Here is a 19,021-nt window from a genome sequence, read left to right on the forward strand (position 1 = left end):
CACACCGTTCGTCCATTGATGGCGACTGCAGCTATGAGCTGCGGGACCTCGGCGTGTACGTCCTCAAAGACGGCACCGTGGAGAGGGTCGAGGGGCTCCGACGGCACCCTTGCTGGCCGCCGCCGGCGTGGTTTACGCCGTCCGTGTAACGTAATGATCGTCACTCATGACTCTTAATCAGTTGCAAGAGTTTTTTTTTTGGTTTGAGGAATTTATTCAGTTCTTTTCAAGGCAAGTGATCTATTCTACTGGAGATCGGGCAACTCGATCTTGAGGAAGCATCACGTTGTGTCGTTGTGACTCTGCTCCTCTCTTTCGAGAGACAGAGCGAGAGAGCAGTAGTAAGACAAAATTGCTATCGGACGTGGTTAAAATGATGCGTTTGCTTTAGACCACTAAAAATTCATAGATTTGTATTATAAGAATCCCGTAATTTGAAGTACTATAAGAACTCACTTCACTTGCGATATTGCATTTCATAGATTTGTGCATATAGGAAAGTGAAAAAGTCATGAGAAGTGTTGTTCAAGAACCACTACAAGAAATAGCTACATTAGTACCGGGCACATGCAGCCCTTAGTACCGGTTGCCCTGACCTGTACCGGCTAGCCGGTACTAAATGGACGGTCTATTTAGTACCGGTCGCAGTGTCCGGTACTAAATAGCTGGTCTCTTTGAAAAAATAAATGCACATGTGCCGGGGTTCGTACTCATGACCTGTGGCATTGCGTGTAGTATCCTCTACCATCTCACCCACACAGCATATGTGAGTGCATTGAAGATGTCATCTTTTTTAAGTAACTAGGATGAACCATTTAGTACCGGACCATGACCATTTAGTACCAGGCCATAACACCATCCGGTACTAAATGTCATTAGTACCGGGTGGTGTTATGACCCGGTACTAAATAGTTGGGGCCCCAGGAGCTATTTAGTACCGGGTCATAACAACAACCGGTACTAAATGATGACATTTAGTACTGGGTGGTGTTAAAAACCGATACTAAATGGCTCCGAGGGCACTGTGCTGTAGAAACGGTACTAAATTGATATTAGTACCAGATTTAAAGCAACCGGTACTAAATGGAGGTGGACGAATGACTCTTTTTCCAGTAGTGAACCATGCAAATTTGTATTGCTGATGCACGAATTGGATGTGACAAGAATCAATTTGTATCGCCAGAATCGGATCAGAAACCATTTTTAGAGCGACTAAACTCTAGAAGCCAAGAATCAGAGAATTAAATATAATATTCATTAGCCATTGAATATGTAACCAGGAGCCGAGGAGCAGCTTGTGGGACAGCGGCGCTATCGTCAGCGGAGCCGCGGGCGGAAACCCTGCCGGCGAGCGAGAGGGAGACCAAGGCTACGAGGGTGTTTAGTTGGTGAAAATTTTTTGTTCAAGTGTCACGTCAATAGTTTGATTAGATGCCGGGAGGGTTTTTCGGACACTAATTAAAAAATTAATTTCAGAACTCACTTGGAAACCGCGAGACGAATCTTTTGAGGCCTTTGACCGCATCATTAGCAAATGCGGTACTGTAGCACTTATGGCTAATCATGCACTAATTAGGCTTAAAAGATTCGTCTCGTCGTGTACATCCAAACTGTGTAATTAGTTTTGTTATTTAGTTACATCTAGTGCTTCATACATGTGTTTAAAGGGGAGATGAAAATTTTTGGGAACTAAACGGCCCCTATGTTTGGCCAGTTCTATGAAATTTTTTTTCACAAAAGGACGAATATATGTATGAAGTACTAAACAAAATTTATTTGTAAAACTTTTTTACGAATAGATGTAACTTTTCGAGACGAATGTAAGGTCAGTTTCAGTAGAAGTTTCATGGGCACAAATACCTAGACTCAGAACTAGGTAACCGTGCCAGATGAGTTTTATGGTGATGATACTCTACTTACATCCCATGAAACTCCATCATTCTCTCTCCTTATCATGTCAGTAAAATCTATAATATTTAATGTCATGAAACCCTTCATAAAACCTCTACTGAGACTGGCCTAATGGGCCAAGTTCCACCATAATTGGCTACAGTAACCGTTCATAATCATTCTCTAATCATGCGGTCAAAGACTTTATTAACTACAACATATGATTTAGTACTATAATTGTGTAGGTTATTTTGTAATTAGATTTCATTTAATACCTCTAATTAGTGGTCAAGAGGGAAAAAAACCCTAACCAAACAAAGGCCAATGCCAGGACGAATCAAAGGTGAGCAGGGCGGGGTGGTGCCCAACTGTTTGTGTATTTTTTTAGCATGGAACAAACATGAGACTAGTGCGGTGAACCACTGTCTTGCTAGCATATGGAAACCCAAAACGACAACTTCATATAAACATCAAAACGGCCCGCGTAAATAAACACGCAATACAAACATAAAGTATACTAAAGCCCGCCTCCCTAGCTAGGCAACAAATTTGGATTTCACGTTTGGCCCAGTTGATACCATGACCTTATATATAAAGCACAAAATGCCGATAAACGAAAGCAAGAAACTGAAAAAAAACTTAGAAGGAATGGATGACCCAAACGTGTGGATTACACAGAGAAAAATACCTACAAATGAAGAAATAAAAAAGGAAATAAAAGAGAAACAGAAAGAGATAAATGACAAAAAGCAACAAGGTACCCATGAGCCAAACAAAAACTTTCACGCAACCCGCAAAAAAAATAAAAGAAACTTTCACACAAATTATAAAAATAAAAACACTCATGCTGCTTTTCTCCTCCCCCTTCTATATAACATCACATAATAAGTGAATAAATAAATAAATCAGTTGATTATTACAAGGCTGGCCTCTCCGCCTTCCTCTCCCTCCCTCGAATCCAAACGCCGATGCAAATGCTGCTCCACGCCAGCTCCGCCTTCGCCCTCGCGCCACCCCCGCGCGTCGCCGCCGCCGCCGCCCCCGTCGTCAGCTTCGCCGAGGAGGTCAGGTGCAGCGCGGGCCTCTCCGCCGCCGGCGCATTCCGCGCGCGCCGCGGCTCCCGGGACCCTGAGGGTGCTCCACGCCGCGCCGAGGCCCCCCATGGCGACGGGGAAGGAGGACGCCGGCGCTGACGTCGGCGTCGCCGAGGCCACCCAGGTGCGGCCGCTGCTGCCCCTCCCTCTTCACATATCCCGTTATTACGGAGTTGGTGCAATTGTCGATTGTACCCCCTCGAATGCGAAAAAATACGCGATTAACCCTACAGGTTCGGATGCGGGTCCATGTGGCCCGCATGGTAGTCACACGATGCGCGCAGTGGACGGAAATAGAATGATCGTTAATAAATTTTCACATCAACCCCTGGGTTCTTCAGAGCCCAATGGTGTTGGACCACCTGCCAGTGATCATACATATACAGCAATCACTTCCTCTAACTGACAAAAAAGAATTGTAACGAGATTTTACGAAATACTTTTTTAAACGCACTTTGCCTAGACAGAGTACTTCTTGTAGCTGTTTCCAAATTCGGGAAAAGTATTATGCAATCCAAAAGTTCCAGTCAAATCACCTGATTCGAGATCATGCTATTATCTAACCTGTTGTAGCAGAACGCAGCTATATCACAACTGACCATCAGGCCTACTGTGAAAAAGATACCTGTAGTTCATTTTCATCACCATCTTGTGAAGAATTTCCAAATATTCATTTTTTTTATTGCCATGTTTCTGGGCCGTACTTACTCTAGCTGTGATGTTGCTTCTGCAGGAGTTTTTGTCAGATGCAAGAGCTTACTGGGGTCACCAAGTCCCTGATTGCCTGGGATGTCAGCGATCAAGAAACCTCCCTGTACTTATATGCAAGCAGAAGTGCTACAATGTGCATGTCAAATGGGGTTGTTGAAGGTGGGTGGATCTATAGACTTGTGGATTCTTTTCGTCTATTGAATATAATAATAAAGGGTTAAAAGTCTGCATGTCACAATCTTTCTGATTTGGCAGGTTATGATTCCAAAGTTCAGCTGCAACTGGAACACGGCGGGCTTCAGCCAGTGTATGAGTATTATTGAGTTATTGTAATTATCTTTATTCTGCAGTGCTTGTTATGTTTGTTCATCTTTGTACTTTATTTTTCAAGCAGCACTCTAATGTTGCCCTACACTTCACATGCTTCAGGTGACTGAGAAATTCCCTTTTATCAGCTGCTATAGAGCCTTCAGAGTTCCAAGCTCTGTTGATGTTGCCAGCCTTGTGAAATGCCAACTGGCTGTCGCTTCTTTTGATGGTAATCTTTACACTAGGCTGCCTTTCCGTAAAGACCCCCTCGACAAACGGTTCATGAGGACAATTCTGTATTGTTACAAGATAGGTCATGGGAAAAGCCAAGATTTTACTGCATTGCAACTACCTGGCGTGTTGGATGACATGTTTGCCTACACTGGACCACTTGGCGCAGTTTTCAGTGAGAAAGCTGTGAGTCTGCATCTATGGGCTCCTACAGCACAGGTTCTGGATCTTGGAATCCTTTACATCTTACTATTACCAGTTTACCACTAGTCCTCTATATTTTCCACTTCAATTGAAAGTATCTCAATAGTGCTGCAGGATGTGAGTGTGAGCTTCTATGATGGTTCCAGTGGGGCCTTTACTGGAGGCTGTGCAACTCAATGAGTCAATGGTGTTTGGAGTGTTACTGGTCCAAAAAACTGGGAGAACCGGTATTATCTGTATGAAGTCACAGTATATCATCCAGCTACATCACAAGTTGAGAAATGTTTGGCTGATGATCCTTATGCTAGAGGGTAAGTGCATTTTGATTACTTCATAATACAATACTAGTCATAGAGAAAGTGGAAGACATAAATGTTATCTTGTTTTGACTAGGCTTGTCTGCAAATGGAACACGGACTTGGTTGGTCGACATTAATAGTGAAACATTGAAGCCACCTTCATGGGATAAATTGGCGGCGGAAAAGCCAAAGCTTGATTCTTTTCTGACATAAGCATATATGAATTGCATATTCGCGATTTCAGGTTAGCTGTTCTGTGGCTGTAACTTTGATGAGATTTTTTGCACCCTCATTTTTATGAATTTACCACTATGTTTTCTGTCATTTTTGTTTACAGTGCCCATGATAGCACCGTGGACTGTCATTCTCGAGGAGAGGATTCTGCGCATTACATGTCAGGGTTGTTCACAGTTGATTACTAGGAGAGTAATATATTTCATGACCTTATTTCATCAGCTTTCACCTTATCTCATTCTGCAACTTGTGATACAGGATACAGCAGGAATACAACACCTAAGGAAACTGTCTGATGCTGGTTTGACTCATGTGCATTTGTTGCCAAGCTTTCAATTTGGAGGTGTTGATGACATTAAGAACAATTGGAAATTGTTGGTAAAGACTCATTCTTTCTGTATATTTTAACCAGTAAAAGACATTAACCTGTTCTTTAAAATAACGTAATTTTGTAACTTACATGCTTTTTATTTGCTTTGAAACTCTACCAATACGCATGGAAATAATCCACTTTCAATCTGATATAGAATATCTGGAATACATTGACATCATAAAATTTATGGTGCCAGGTATTTGCATATTTTCAGAGTTCAATGTAGTTCCAGCTATGTTTTGTTTTTCTTATTCAGTATATATCTTTCAGTGGTTGATTAAACTAAACTCTGTCACTTACATCTTATGCACCTTTAGTTCATTTCATTTGATTATTCCTTTTCAAGTAACTTGGGGACTTCATCTACTATGGCAGATGAGGCTGAGCTGTCAAAATTCCCTCCAGGATCAGATTTACAACAAGATGCAGTTGTAGCTATTCAGGAAGAGGACCCTTATAATTGGGGGGTATTCATTTTTTTTTGCTTCTTTGTTCTTTCCTGTCAAAGATTCACAATATACTGATGTGTCATAAATTATTCTAAACATGGCCACATGCAACTAAAGATATAACCCTGTGCTTTGGGAGTTCCGAAAGGAAGCTATGCAAGTAACCCAGATGGTCCAAATCGTATTATTGAATACCGACAGATGGTCCAGGTGTGCTTGTGCTTTTAACCCTGAATTTTGATACATAAACGTGCAGCAACTTTCAGCAGCCTGTTGCTTTAGTGTAATGATCTGAGTAGCAGGTGTCCTTAATTTAACCAGCTGTGTCCAGGATAACAGGTACCTTCTGATAAATCTTGCTGCAGGCCCTGAATCACTTAGGTCTTCGTGTTGTCATGGATGTTGTATACAATCATTTATACTCAAGTGGCCCTTCTGCCATCACTTCGGTGCTTGACAAGGTTTGTCTCAGCTTTTAGTTATATTTTTTCCTAGCCATTCGAGTTATAAACAGCAGCTTGATGTTTATTCTATATATGTACCTATGTCCTTTCTGGTTTGGTAGAGTTAAATGGCATATGCTATTGTTTCATGGAAACTTGTCCACTCAACAGCATATAGAACCAATGTCCAATCGAAGTTACTTCTTGTAACTAGTTCTTTGGAGACTTCTTTTTAACAATGAATATTAGAGCAAAGAATTGGAATATTCCTGAACATGCAATATATAGCTGCAATTCCCTGATTTCTATAATTAGTCCGTTTCCTGAAATTTAATTCTCTTTTGAGTGGGTTTGGTCTATCTTCTCCTTTGCCTGATATACCTTGAAGCACTTGATCTGGTTGTTGTGCATTAATATGTTAGATGAAATCTACGTTGGCAAGTAAATCATCATGTGACTAACACAATACTAAGGACTACATGAATTAAATTGATTAATTGCTTCCTTTCATGAATACCTGTTACTTCTTTTAAATTATCACATTTTATTTTGTGATGAACATGCATGTGTGAACTTTTGCGATTCTGAATTTTTACTTTACCTGTGGATCAGTCAGTCTGCCAATTATGTAATCCAAATTTGTGATCACCAGTTCGAATCACTATCCATCTATTGACCCTTGTTTAGAAGAAAATTAGACCATATATATTGAACATTCTTCTTCTTAATGCAATGATATGCAGCTCTCCTATGTATTCGAGAAAAAATATATATTAAATATTCGACAATGTTTCACTGGCTTATCAATTGTACTGAGGACTGTTTTACCATGATGCTTTTTTGTGTACCAAATGAAACGAATTGTTGAACTACAATTATATCTAGGAAACGGCAGTGATTGAATTTGTTGCCCCTTGATATCTTTGTTCCTTAGCCCATAAAATGTTTGTAGTTCAAATATATACACTTGCTGATTAAAATCAAAGTCGTTTATCCATTTCTGGGCAGAAAAAATCAAAATTATTTGTTCTTTGGACATTCCATATGCATCCTAATCTATCTTATTGTTTATACTGGACATTTGCAGATTGTACCTGGATACTACCTTAGAATGGATACTAATGGTCAGATTGAGAACAGCGCAGCTGTGAACAATACAGCAAGCGAGCATTTCATGGTTGATAGATTAATCGTGGATGACCTTCTGAATTGGGCAGTAAATTACAAAGTGAGTTGTAATAGTTACATTACAATTATAGGCATTGCATAATTATGATATGGTTCTTTCAAAACTTAATGATTCCATCAGAGATTATAGATAGTTAAACTCACAGAAAATATAGTTGTTTCTTTCTTTCCTTTTTGGCTAAATTGTTTCATGTTGGTGGATGCATGTCTTTTAATATCACAGCTTATTATTCTCTATTATTTATGATCTTATGATAACTTTCACCATAGGTTGATGGGTTCAGATTTGATCTTATGGGACATATCATGAAAAGACAATGGTAAGTAAATACACCTAATGGCCAAATTAAATAACATGGGGATTTGGTGGTTGAAAACAGAATCTCTTTTTATTTCATCCCCATGCTCTAGTACAAGTCTTGCATTAATCCTTATCATATTTCAATATTAGAATTTTAGTTCATTATCATTTCTTTTAGTAACAGCTAGGTGCCCAAAGGTGTTCTTTGGCTGCTTCTAAATTTTTAATTAGTTTCCTTCCAACCTCTTATTTGGGCATATTAACTCCCCTGTAATGGTTATGGTTGATCTAGTTGAACCTTTATTCTTTACGGAATCTCACCTCAGTCTCTATCTACAAGATGCACAGACAAAAATAGAGAGTAGGGCTTCATTTGCAACCTCTGTATTTGGTTTCTGAATTTAAATATCTTCTCACGGCTTTGGGTGGTGGATATATTTAGCTTTAGGGTATTTAGTAATATGTGTTTAGCATGTCAGTTAATTTGGAGAATACTTCTTTTAGTAATTATCCAGAGTCGAACAATATCTCGATGGATTGTTAATACCAGAAATCTAAACTTTGTAACAGTGCAGATTATTCTAGAAATTGTTTTTTTTTCAATTTTTATGTGTGACTTTCTGATTCTTACCAGTCTACCACCACAACTGGAAAAAAAATAGAAATTTGAGCTGGGAAAATAATCACTTTGTGGTATTCAGTAAACCAAAGTTTACTAGCTGTTTGTTGCATGTGTCCATATTATTGATCATTATTGTTGTTGCTGGTTGAATTTCAACTTTTTTTTTTGTAATTATGTTGTACTTTGTGCTTGAGAACTCTTATGGTTGCTGAATGCAGATGAGAGCAAAATCTGCTCTTCAGAGCCTTACAATAGATGAACATGGCATGGATGGTTCAAAGATATACTTAAGCACCAAGATGTGCAACCAGTTTTCATAAAAAACGGGCACACTACTGCTGTGAATTGAACTGATAAGACATTGACACCGTGACAGGTATGGTGAAGGATGGGACTTTGGTGAAGTCGCACAAAATAAACGTGGGATAAATGGATCCCAGCTTAATATGAGTGGCACAGGGATTGGTAGGTAAGTCTAATTTAACTAACTTGAGTGTGCGTATTATTTTAATTCCTATCTGCAAACCATCCGGTCTTGTTGGGATGCGCAGAAAAAAATTTAGTCTATTTTTTTACAATCAACAACTGGAATGTAAAAAGAAATTAAAGTCTCAACTCTTTGAAGAAACATCTTAGTGAAGTTTATGTAGTAAATAAACTAGTCTTGGAAACTTTCTCGTGGTGTCCTTGTGCATTTACTTTCTTTTTTTTCCCTACATAACAATACCCAGTACCACTACCATATTTGCAGTTTCAATGATAGAATCCGTGATGCTATTAATGGGGGGAGTCCATTTGGTAATCCACTACAACAAGGTTTTTCTACTGGTCTATTCCTAGAGGTAACCTTGGTGTCCTTTATCCTTATCCTTTCTGAAATGTCAAGTAATGTTTGACATTTTGGTAATGAGCTGCTGCTTATATTCCTGAAGAACATTGCATTTACGTGTCATACTTTCTAAAATACAGTATTTGGGCCGAGATATGTTCTGAACTTTAACAGTTTAGGTCTGTTCGGAATGGAGGAATACAAAATAGAGGAATGGGGAAAAACATAGGAAAGGAATAGAAATGATGGGTCAAAACAGAGGTTTGGAAAATGCAGGAAAAGACTAGGAAGTGGTGTTTGGAACACAGGAATCTTTAAGAAGACAGAAATAATCAAAAACTATTAGTAGCACCTAATAAAAGATACACGAATAATGGAGTTGACTGTGCACTTGAGAGTATATTTTACATACAGGGAGGCTTTACAGTTGGGCCCCTTGGTCCATGAACTCAGTCTAGCTACAAAGCATTATTCTTATCTGTTCCTTGGTTCATCATTATGGATAAGAACCACCACGCCTGATCCTCATATGGGCGAATTGATGGAAGCAAGAAGGGCTAGCTACTTTAGGTGGTGACTACTGAGCGCTACATCCTAGATGTCGCGCGAGCTGCTCAATGGACGACAGTGAGCTGGGAAGGTCGCTGAGTGGCAAGGGTCTTCTTTGCTGTCGCACTGCCTTGCCAGCGTGAAATTTGTTTAACTTGTTCTTGCTTGCAGTGTGTTGAACTATTTTTGATTCTCTTGTACTCTGATTCGTATTTTGCGAAATGGGCTCGATTTCTCTTGAATTGATTCTTGTTTGCAAAACAGGCTTGATTTGTAGAAATTAGTTTAATATGCTTGTTGCTTTTTCTGCCACTTCTTTCATCTTCCTGTGCCTCTATCTGTTCTGCTTCTCTCATGCGCGAGTGTGCCTTGGGTTTCAGCGAAAACTTTGGTTTCGAGTGGATGTTTAGATTCCTGTGTTCTATGAATGAAGGCAAGCCTTTCCAGAGGAACGATGAGGTCGATTCCTCCGTTCCAAATGGTGCATGATGTCAGCAAAAAAAGGAAGTGAACTCCCGTGAAATTCCTTTGAAAAACCTCCAATCCAAACAGACCCTTACCTGAAGACAATGAGCAACCTCATAATAAGTTCCACTTGACAGTGTTGATGTTAAGGGCGTCAATGCCCAAGACGGCGGGACCTTGGCTGCGTAGTTCGTAGCCTCGGCCGGTAATGGCGCGGGGTCCTTCCCTGGCGGCCCAATGTTGAAGGGGGTGAGATTAAGAGTAAAGAGTTGAGGTTTGGGAGGTAGATTGATCTTGCTTATCCCAAATCAGTAGCAATACATCCTTTTAAATTGGCCTTGGCCGGCTAACACGAGGAAACCAATCCCTAAACTCACTCCTAATTCCTAGCTTAGCCACTAAATGGCGCTAACCACTGCAAGCTCCTGCGCTTCTGCTGCGGGCGACGGCGCTCCTAGCACTCCGCGCCGTCTGTTGAGGCCGTGTTGGCCTCGTTGGCGCCCTTCTTGCTGCCACGTTGTTGGTACACGCGGCCCACATGACATCTCTCTCCTCGACGAGCAGCTCGTCCTCAAGCTGGAACTGGGGTAGCAGTTGCTGAAGCTGACGATGTCCTCCCATGAAGCTGATGAAGCAGGTTCGCCCTTCCAATGGACGAGGATTTGGCGCACGCCACGGCCTCGGGTTCCAGAACGGCCGGGGTCGTTGGAGGCGTGCCGACGAACTTCTTCAATAGGCCGACGTGGAGCACATCTTGCATGCGCGCGCACGCCAGCAGCTCCAGGCGGTAGGTGACGTCGTTGATGATGGCGGCATTGCGGTACGGGCCGTAGAAATGAGGCTTCAGCTTTCCCGGCGTCGGAGCTTGGTGGGAGGCCGTTGCGCGTTAATGGAGGCTGAGCCAGACCCAGTCACCCACGGCGTGTCTGGTCTCTTCGTGGATTTGTCGTAGTAGATCTTGTGCACCACCTAGCCTGCTCGAGGTGTTAGCGGACATTGGCGAGCAGCTCATCCCGCTCCACCATGGACTTGGCCACGGCTGCGACCCTTGTTTTCCCTGGTTCATAGGAACAAATAGTGGGCGGGTCGCGGCCATAGACGATCTTGAAGGCGTGTCCTTGAGTGTCGTCTGGTACGCGGTGTTGAAAGCCAACACACCCACTGTCGGGATGATCACCGTGAGGCAGCGGAGGTACATGATGATGACCTTGTTTGCAGCCTCCGTTTGCCCATCAGATTGGGGATGGAACGCCGATGTCATGTGCAGCTTGGTGCCCGCGAGCCGCATGAGCTCGCACCAGAAGGCCGACGTGAAGATGGGGTCCCGGTCAAAGACCATGGACTGCGAAACACCATGGAGGCGGACAATCTCGGCGAAGAACGCCTGTGCCACCGATTTCGCCGTGTCGGGTGTGCGAGGCAGATGAAGTGGCAGTACTTGCTGCAGCGATCCACCACGGTCAAGATGACGGATTTTCCTCCCACATGAGGCAGCACTCGATGAAGTCGAGCCCGATGTCGATCCAAACCGCCGTGGGCACCGGCGGCGGTAGGATTAGTCGCGGGTGCAAGTGCTCGGACTTGTACCGCTGGCAGGTGGCGCAGGCGAGGACGTAATCTTTCACTGTCTTGCGGAGGTTGGGGAGTGGAATCGCAGTGGAAGTGGAGCGTGTGCTGAACGCCCTCGTGGCCGTCAGTGCACGGTGGTGAGCACCTCGTGGAGCAAGGGCGACGCCGGTGAATGTAGAGGCGGTCGTGGAACGTGACGGGCCGTCAATGAGCGACCAAGGCCTGCTCGCGTGCCCACCGCCAGCTTGTCCTTGAGTGCCACCAGCGTCGTGTCCATGGTTGTGGCCTGCTGGAGGCGGTCGATTTAGATGAAGCGGGGACCCGAGATGGCCAAGACGCTGCCTCCTCCGTGTCGTGGCGGGAGAGGGAATCCGCGACCGTTCGTGCTCCCCACCTTGTACTCCACAGAGAAATCGAAGCCGAGTAGTTTGTCCACCGAGTGGTGCTGGCGGGATGGCGGCCAAGCGCTGGTCAGTCCTTACCACGAAGCGACGTCCGCACAAGTATGGCCTCCAGTGAGGACGAGGCCAATGAGTTCACGGTCGTACGCGCCAGGGACACATGGCGTGGCGTGGCCGGCCTGCTGAAGAACGCCACCAAATGCTGGTCCTGGGAGCACGACGCCGAACCCATATGTGGACGCGTCGCATTCGTCGACGAATGGCTGGGTGAAGTCAGGCAGGGCGAGGACAGGCGTCGTGGTGACGATGGTCTTTGGGGCGGTGAATGCCGCCGCCTCCGAAGTCCAAGAGACCCCTCCTTGCAGAGGAGACTGACTGGGGAGTAGCGATTGTGCCGAACTCCCTGACAAACTTGCGGTAGTACCCTGCTAGGCCAAGGAGCCCTTGGACTGCCCGCGTAGAGCGAGGTTGTGGCTAATCCGCCCACTGCTTGGACCTTGGCGGGATCCATGGCGACGCCGGCGGCTGAAATGGTGGTCAATCCCGGGCGAGGAGGTACAGCTCCTCTAAAATGGCCGAAACCACACAAGAAACATTGGGCGTGACACCGTAGAAAACACAACCATTGCGGTGTTTCCAAATAGACCAAGCTGCCAAGATGATGATGGAATTTAAGCCTTTTTGGACTAGCCCTCCACTATAGAACTTGCCGCTGCCACCAATCAAAGAAGGAAGTATTGGTCTGTGTAGCTAAGATCTGAAGATTGAAATGCTCACTCTATTCCTAGCTTGTGTGCAGATCCGCCCAATAAACCGGCTTAAGTGCGCTAACTATCATCTTAATGAATAATCAAGTTACCTCGCACTTAAAACAGTGTAATCCGGCAGTCCGTCGGGTAATTCCCGATTAACACTACTGTACTTCAGGATCACAATTGCACTAGAAGTCTCGCACGAAGACGAGCACAGGTGATACAAGCATACCGAGATTCTTAATAATTTACAACACAAGTTTTACATAAAAGCTTTAAATACAAACTACAGAGTTCAAATACACAGCGGAAGTTTAAAAACCGAGTTCGAAATACAATACGTAACTACGAACGACGATACAAGGTGAGCTCCACATTCTGCCCACCGATGTGATGCCAACCTGCCCGATCTTCACGGGGAAGACGGGGCCCACTCGACGGTCCAACCCGGAGGAAGCGGTTGTCCAATCCAGGACGCACAGATCTCCTCGAAGTCAGCGGGAACACAACCTGCTTAGAAGGGTTACAACAACCCTGAGTATACTAATACTCAGCAAGGCTTACCCGACTATGAGTATACTTAGCCCAATATCTAGACATACAAAGTTTTTTGGCTCTGGAGTTGGTTTTGCTAAAAGCTACTAGTAGTAAATCCTTACTTTCAATATTTTAGCTCAAGTTTAGTGTTCGAGTACCAACTAGGTTCGCTATAGCATCTAGAGCACACATGGTAGATCAAATTATCTTTCCGTAACATACAAGCCAACATTTCCATTTCCGCTCTTATTCCACTTCTTTACTACATGTGACACAGTGACCAAGGCTCTCATATCCCGAGTCACGGCGAATCGATCCAATTTAACCTTGCAAGGTGGATCTAACTCACACGACACGTGCAACCCCGTCGGGCTACACACGTCAACTGTTCCTATCATCACCCCACGTCTGAATCACGCCTGTCAAACCCGGGTGAGGAGCCTCACACGGCGAACACCCGTGGACCCGAGGGCGACTACAACACCCGCCATCATTCCACTCCCAAAAGTAGCAAGTCGCGATTCAAAGTATCGTTGCGATTCAAGTAATGAGCTTACCGGTTTCAACTACCTCCTACTCCCGGCATGTGGTTAGTACTGTTAAATTCTCGATCAACATGCCACAACGGTATGGTCCTCAAACGACACAAGGCGGAGATTTCTTTTCATCCATTCCATATCCATAATCCAACTCATTCCCGCCTTGTCTCCATTTCTCTTTTTCCTCCTTATTCATTCTCAAGTAACTTTGCCATTAGAACAAGGACATATAACATGCGAGTGACAGGAATCACTCGACTTATACCGAATCCTAGTTAAGCATTGCAGTACTAACGACCTGCACACTAGTAGAGACTCATAGGTACCTATGGAAAATATGCATACTAGGGTTTCATACAACTCCTATAAACGTAAATGCACAATTACTTAGATAAACATTTAATACCGAAAGTAAGGGTTATGCTCCGGGGCTTGCCTTGCAAGTCAGCGGGGTTAGCGACTTCTTTGGGAGTGTGCTCGACTGCGTCCTCCTGCTGTTCTCCTGCTTGCGGCTCCTGGACCGGCTCAGCAACCAGCTCGTAGACGTCTTCGTTCGTGGCTCTACACGTATGAAAAGATGCCATGCAGGAGTTATAACGGTGCAAGGCACTCAGGAGGCAATGCAATGTGAGGAAAAGAAGATATGACTGGCAATCATTTAACGACAATCAGGAAAAACTAGCGATAAAGGAAACGACTTGGTGCTGCTAGGTAAATTCAGTTCCCGCTTAGTTTAGCCTGAAGTGTTTCCTTTCAACAACACTACTAAACTCGCTTTAAGGAAACTAGGCACATTAACAAACGGATGAAGCAATAAAGCATTGCTTAGCAACGGCGAAAAATAAGGAAAACTAAAGCTAGGAATTAGCTAAACACAAAAATAAAACATGCCACAAGGATTTGGTAGCACAATTTTTCTATCATGAAAAACTATTGATAAGGAGTGCATAAATAAATTACCACACATTTATTGATATAGAAAAGTATTTCTTTTAGCCTAGAATGGAAATCAAGTATATTAGATCCACAAACATGCACATAGGCTATGCACCTGAAATTTTTTCAGTGGACTACACATACAAATAAGTAATCTACTGAATAAATTTCATAATTTTAGACAAACCGAACAACCGATACAAAATAACTAGCTTAAGCACAACCCACAATTTAGCAGGGGCAAAAGTGACATTTCACAAGCATGAGTATTTTTCCTCTGAAGATCTTGATCTAAGCAACCCAACAAAATTTAGTTTGCATTTTTCTATATTTTTCTACACATTTTCAAAGTTTTCAGCCGAAATAAACAATTTTTGGAAAACAAAACAAAAACTGAAAAGGGGGGCTGACAGCCGGGCCCCACATGCCAGTGGGAGCCCAGCTCCCAGCGCCCTCCCCTGCTTTGCGCCCTGCTTTGCCTCGCCGTGGCCATGGCCGGCGCGTGGCCAGGCAAGGCAACGGCAGCGGCACGGCGGCACGGCCGGGGCCCGCGCGGGGCGGCGACGGCGCAAGGCAGGGCGGCGGCGCGGCTGGTTGGGCCCACGACCTGGGCCCCCAGGCCGCCTCGGGGTGCTCGGCAATGGCACCGCCCCCCCGCGGCCCGCGCGGCGCCAAGCAGCCACAGCGCGGCGATGCTCTGGCGGCGGCGGCGCCGGAACCAAGGGGAAAAGGGGTGGGGGAGGTAGAGGACAGAGCGGGAGTCTCACCACGGCTTGAATCGGGCGGATGAGGGGTGGGAGAGGAAGCTCGGCGATGGCGCAGAGCTCGGCGCGAAGCTCTAATGTCGACCAGCGGTGGGGAGCTCGATTCGGCCGGGAAACGGCTCAATCGAGCTTGTGGATGGGCGGAGGAGCTGCGGGGCGAGGCTAGGGAGGCTGGGGCGCGCCGAATCGAGGCGGGGCAGCGAGGATGGCCGGCGTGGACGCCGGAGGTGGCACTGAGCTCGAGCTTGGCTCGGCGTGAGCGCGAGGAAGGAAGGGGATGGCAAAAACGGACACGACTCCGTGGGGATAAGGACGGGTGCGCGAGCGTGACGGGCGACGTTCGTCGGCGCGACGCGTAAAGGGGCTCGCCGGCGGCCAAACGCCGGTATGGGCTCTCCCCTAAGTCTTTGTGTCGTCTTGTGGAAGATTGGACCATCTTAGTCCTGGAGCAAAGCTCAAGGAACTTGATCCTCCTAAGGGGCTTGGTGAGCAGATCCGCAAGCTGATCCTTGGTGTTGATGTAGCTCTCTTGATGCTTCCTTCCTCCAAGTAGCCTCGGATGAAGTGATACCTCACCCGCATGTGCTTACTTCGTTCGTGGAAAACGGGGTTCTTCGCCAAGGCCAGAGCGGACTTGCTGTCCACCCTGAGCTCCACTGCTCCAGTGTCTTTGCCGAGTAGATCACTAAGCAGTCGAGCGAGCCAGAGCGCCTGAGTCGACGCGGTGGAGGCCGCTATGTACTCGGCCTCGCAGCTGGACAAGGCCACCACCTGCTGCTTGACCGACTGCCAGCTAACGAGGCACTTGCCGAGTAAGAAGAGGATCCCGCTCGTGCTCTTGCTGGTTTGTCGATGTCGCCGGCGTGGTCGTTGTCGATGTTTGTACCCGACGAAGGTGTGCCGCTCCAGGGCACCTCGGGTTGTGGAGACCGCGGTCGAGGGTCCCGCACATAGCGGATGATCCTCTTCACGGCTGTTGGTGCTACGTCGTCGGTTGCTGCATGAACCGACTACGTAGCCGACGGAGAACGCCAAGTCCGGCCGTGTGTGGGCGAGGGTAGGCCGGAGGCTCCCCACAAGGCGCCGGTACTGAGTAGCGTCCACCTCCTCTGCCATGCTGTCACGGCTCAGCTTCAGCCTCTTCCTCCATCGGAGTGAGAGCTGGGTTGCAGTCGGGTGGAGCCCAGCGAGCACGACGATGCGCTTGGCGTAGGCAGTCTGTCGAAGTGTGATCCCGGAGTCGTCCTGGTGCACCTCGATCCCCGGGTAGAAGGAGAGAGGCCCCAAGTCGCTCATCTGGAAGGTGGCCTTCATCTCCTCCTTGAACGCCACCACTTCCGCGACCTTGGTGCCGGTGATCACCAAGTCGTCGACGTAGACACCCACCAGCAGGGCATTTTCCGCCATTGCCCCGCCGGTAGATGACCGCCTCGTGCGGGTTTTGCTCGAAGCCCACCCCCTTGAGCGTGGAGTCCAGCTTGGCGTTCCACGCCCTCGGGGTCTGCCGCAAGCCATAGAGGGCCTTGCGCAGGCGTAGCACCTTGCCCTCCTTGCCGGGGATCGCAAACCCCGGCGGCTGGTGCACATAGACCTCCTCCCTCAAGTTGCCATTGAGAAACGCCGACTTGACGTCCATGTGATGGACGCGCCAGCCCTCCTGGGCAGCCAGCGCAAGGAGAAGTCGCACGGACTCCATCCGTGCCACGGGAGCGAAGGCATCGTCGAAGTCGACCCCCTCCTGCTGCACGAAACCTCGTGCCACCAGGCGAGCCTTGTGCTTGACGAAGGTGCCGGCTTCATCCCTCTTCAGCTTGAACACCCACTTAAGGGTGATCGCGCGTTGACCACGAGGGAGGTCAGCAAGCTCCCAAGTGCTCAACCGCGTCCATCTCCGACTGCATCGCGGCACGCCATGCCGCGTGTCCCTCGGCCTCTGCGAAAGACCGAGGCTCGCTGTCATCGCACGCGAGGTGCAACTGCGCCTCCAGGTCGTGAGGCACCAGTCCCGGCATCGGCTGATCACCGAGAAGGTCCTGCATCGTACGGTACCGCAACTGCTCGCCGTCGTGGTACGCGTCGACGCGCTCCTCGTCGTGAGAGCGGAGTAGCGAACTCCACCGGACTGTGCTCAGCACGAGCAGGTGTCGAAGTAGACGTGCCCGGAGGAGTGGCTATCGGTACTGGAGTGCGCGGCGTCGCCGGCTGTGGTGGTGCAGCCGAGGAACTCGGTGCAGCCGGAGTCGTAGCTGAAGGGCGTGGTTGCCGCCGGTGTGGCGGGCGCCGGAGTCGGTGGAGGCTCGGGGACTGGGGTAGGCACGCTCGGCGAAGAAGAGCTGCGTACTCCCCCAGCTCCCTCGAAGTGGACGTACTCGACGGTGAAGTCGTCGTACGTCGGAGCCGAGCCGTCGTCCACCGCCTTCTCCCACACCCATCCTCGCCCTTCGTCGAACACAACGTCGCGCGCCGTGCGCACACGCTGTGTCTCCGGGTCGAGAATGCGGTAGGCCTTCGAACCCTCCGCGTAGCCGATGAACACTCCCGGAGTGCTCCTGTCGTCGAGCTTGCCGATGTGGCCAAGCTCCTTGGCGAACGCGAGGCAGCCGAAGACCCGCAGGTGGGAGACCGCCGGCTTACGCCCATGCCAAGCCTCATACGGCGTCATGCCGTCGAGTGCCTTGGTGGGCGAGCGGTTGAGGATGTAGACGGCCGTCACCACCGCCTCTCCCCAGAAGACAGCCGGCATCCCCTTCTGCTTAAGGAGGGCCCGGGCCATCCCCACAACCGTCTGGTTGCGCCGCTCGACGATGCCGTTCTGCTGCGGGCTGTACGGCGCGGAGTAGTGGCGCTGGATGCCCTTATCCGCGTAGTACGCCGTGAACTCGGCCGCCGTGAACTCGCCGCCGTTGTCGGTGCGCAGCACACGCAACTTGCGGCCGCTCTCTGCCTCCGCAGCAGCCTGAGCACGCCTGATGGCGTCCACAGCCTCTCCCTTGCTGCCGAGGATCATCACCCACATGAAGCGGGAGAGGTCGTCGACGAGCAGCAGGAAGTAGCGCCGTCCTCCTGGTATGACCGGTGTCACCGGGCCACACAAGTCCCCGTGTACGAGCTCGAGCCGCTCCTTGGCTCGGAAGCTCGCCTACTGGGGGAAGGAGTGCCGCTTCTGCTTTGTCAGCACGCAGACGTCGCAGAGCTGCTCCACGTGGTCGAGGCATGGGAGGCCTCGCACCATCTCCTTGGCGCCAAGCCGCTTCAGGGCCTCAAAGTGGAGGTGCCCAAAGCGCTCGTGCCACTGCCATGCCTCGTCGTCTCTGCGAGCTGCAAGACAAAGA

The 19,021-nt window shown here is 47.6% G+C and overlaps 1 pseudogene; it reads left to right on the forward strand.

The window, feature by feature from the left end:
• The first annotated feature begins 2,812 nt into the window (after nt 1-2,812).
• LOC120639742 overlaps nt 2,813-19,021 on the forward strand; it is a 30,611-nt pseudogene continuing 14,402 nt past the window's right edge.

The sequence above is a fragment of the Panicum virgatum genome, chromosome 7K (genome assembly GCF_016808335.1).
Source record: "Panicum virgatum strain AP13 chromosome 7K, P.virgatum_v5, whole genome shotgun sequence".
Classification (NCBI taxonomy): domain Eukaryota; kingdom Viridiplantae; phylum Streptophyta; class Magnoliopsida; order Poales; family Poaceae; genus Panicum; species Panicum virgatum.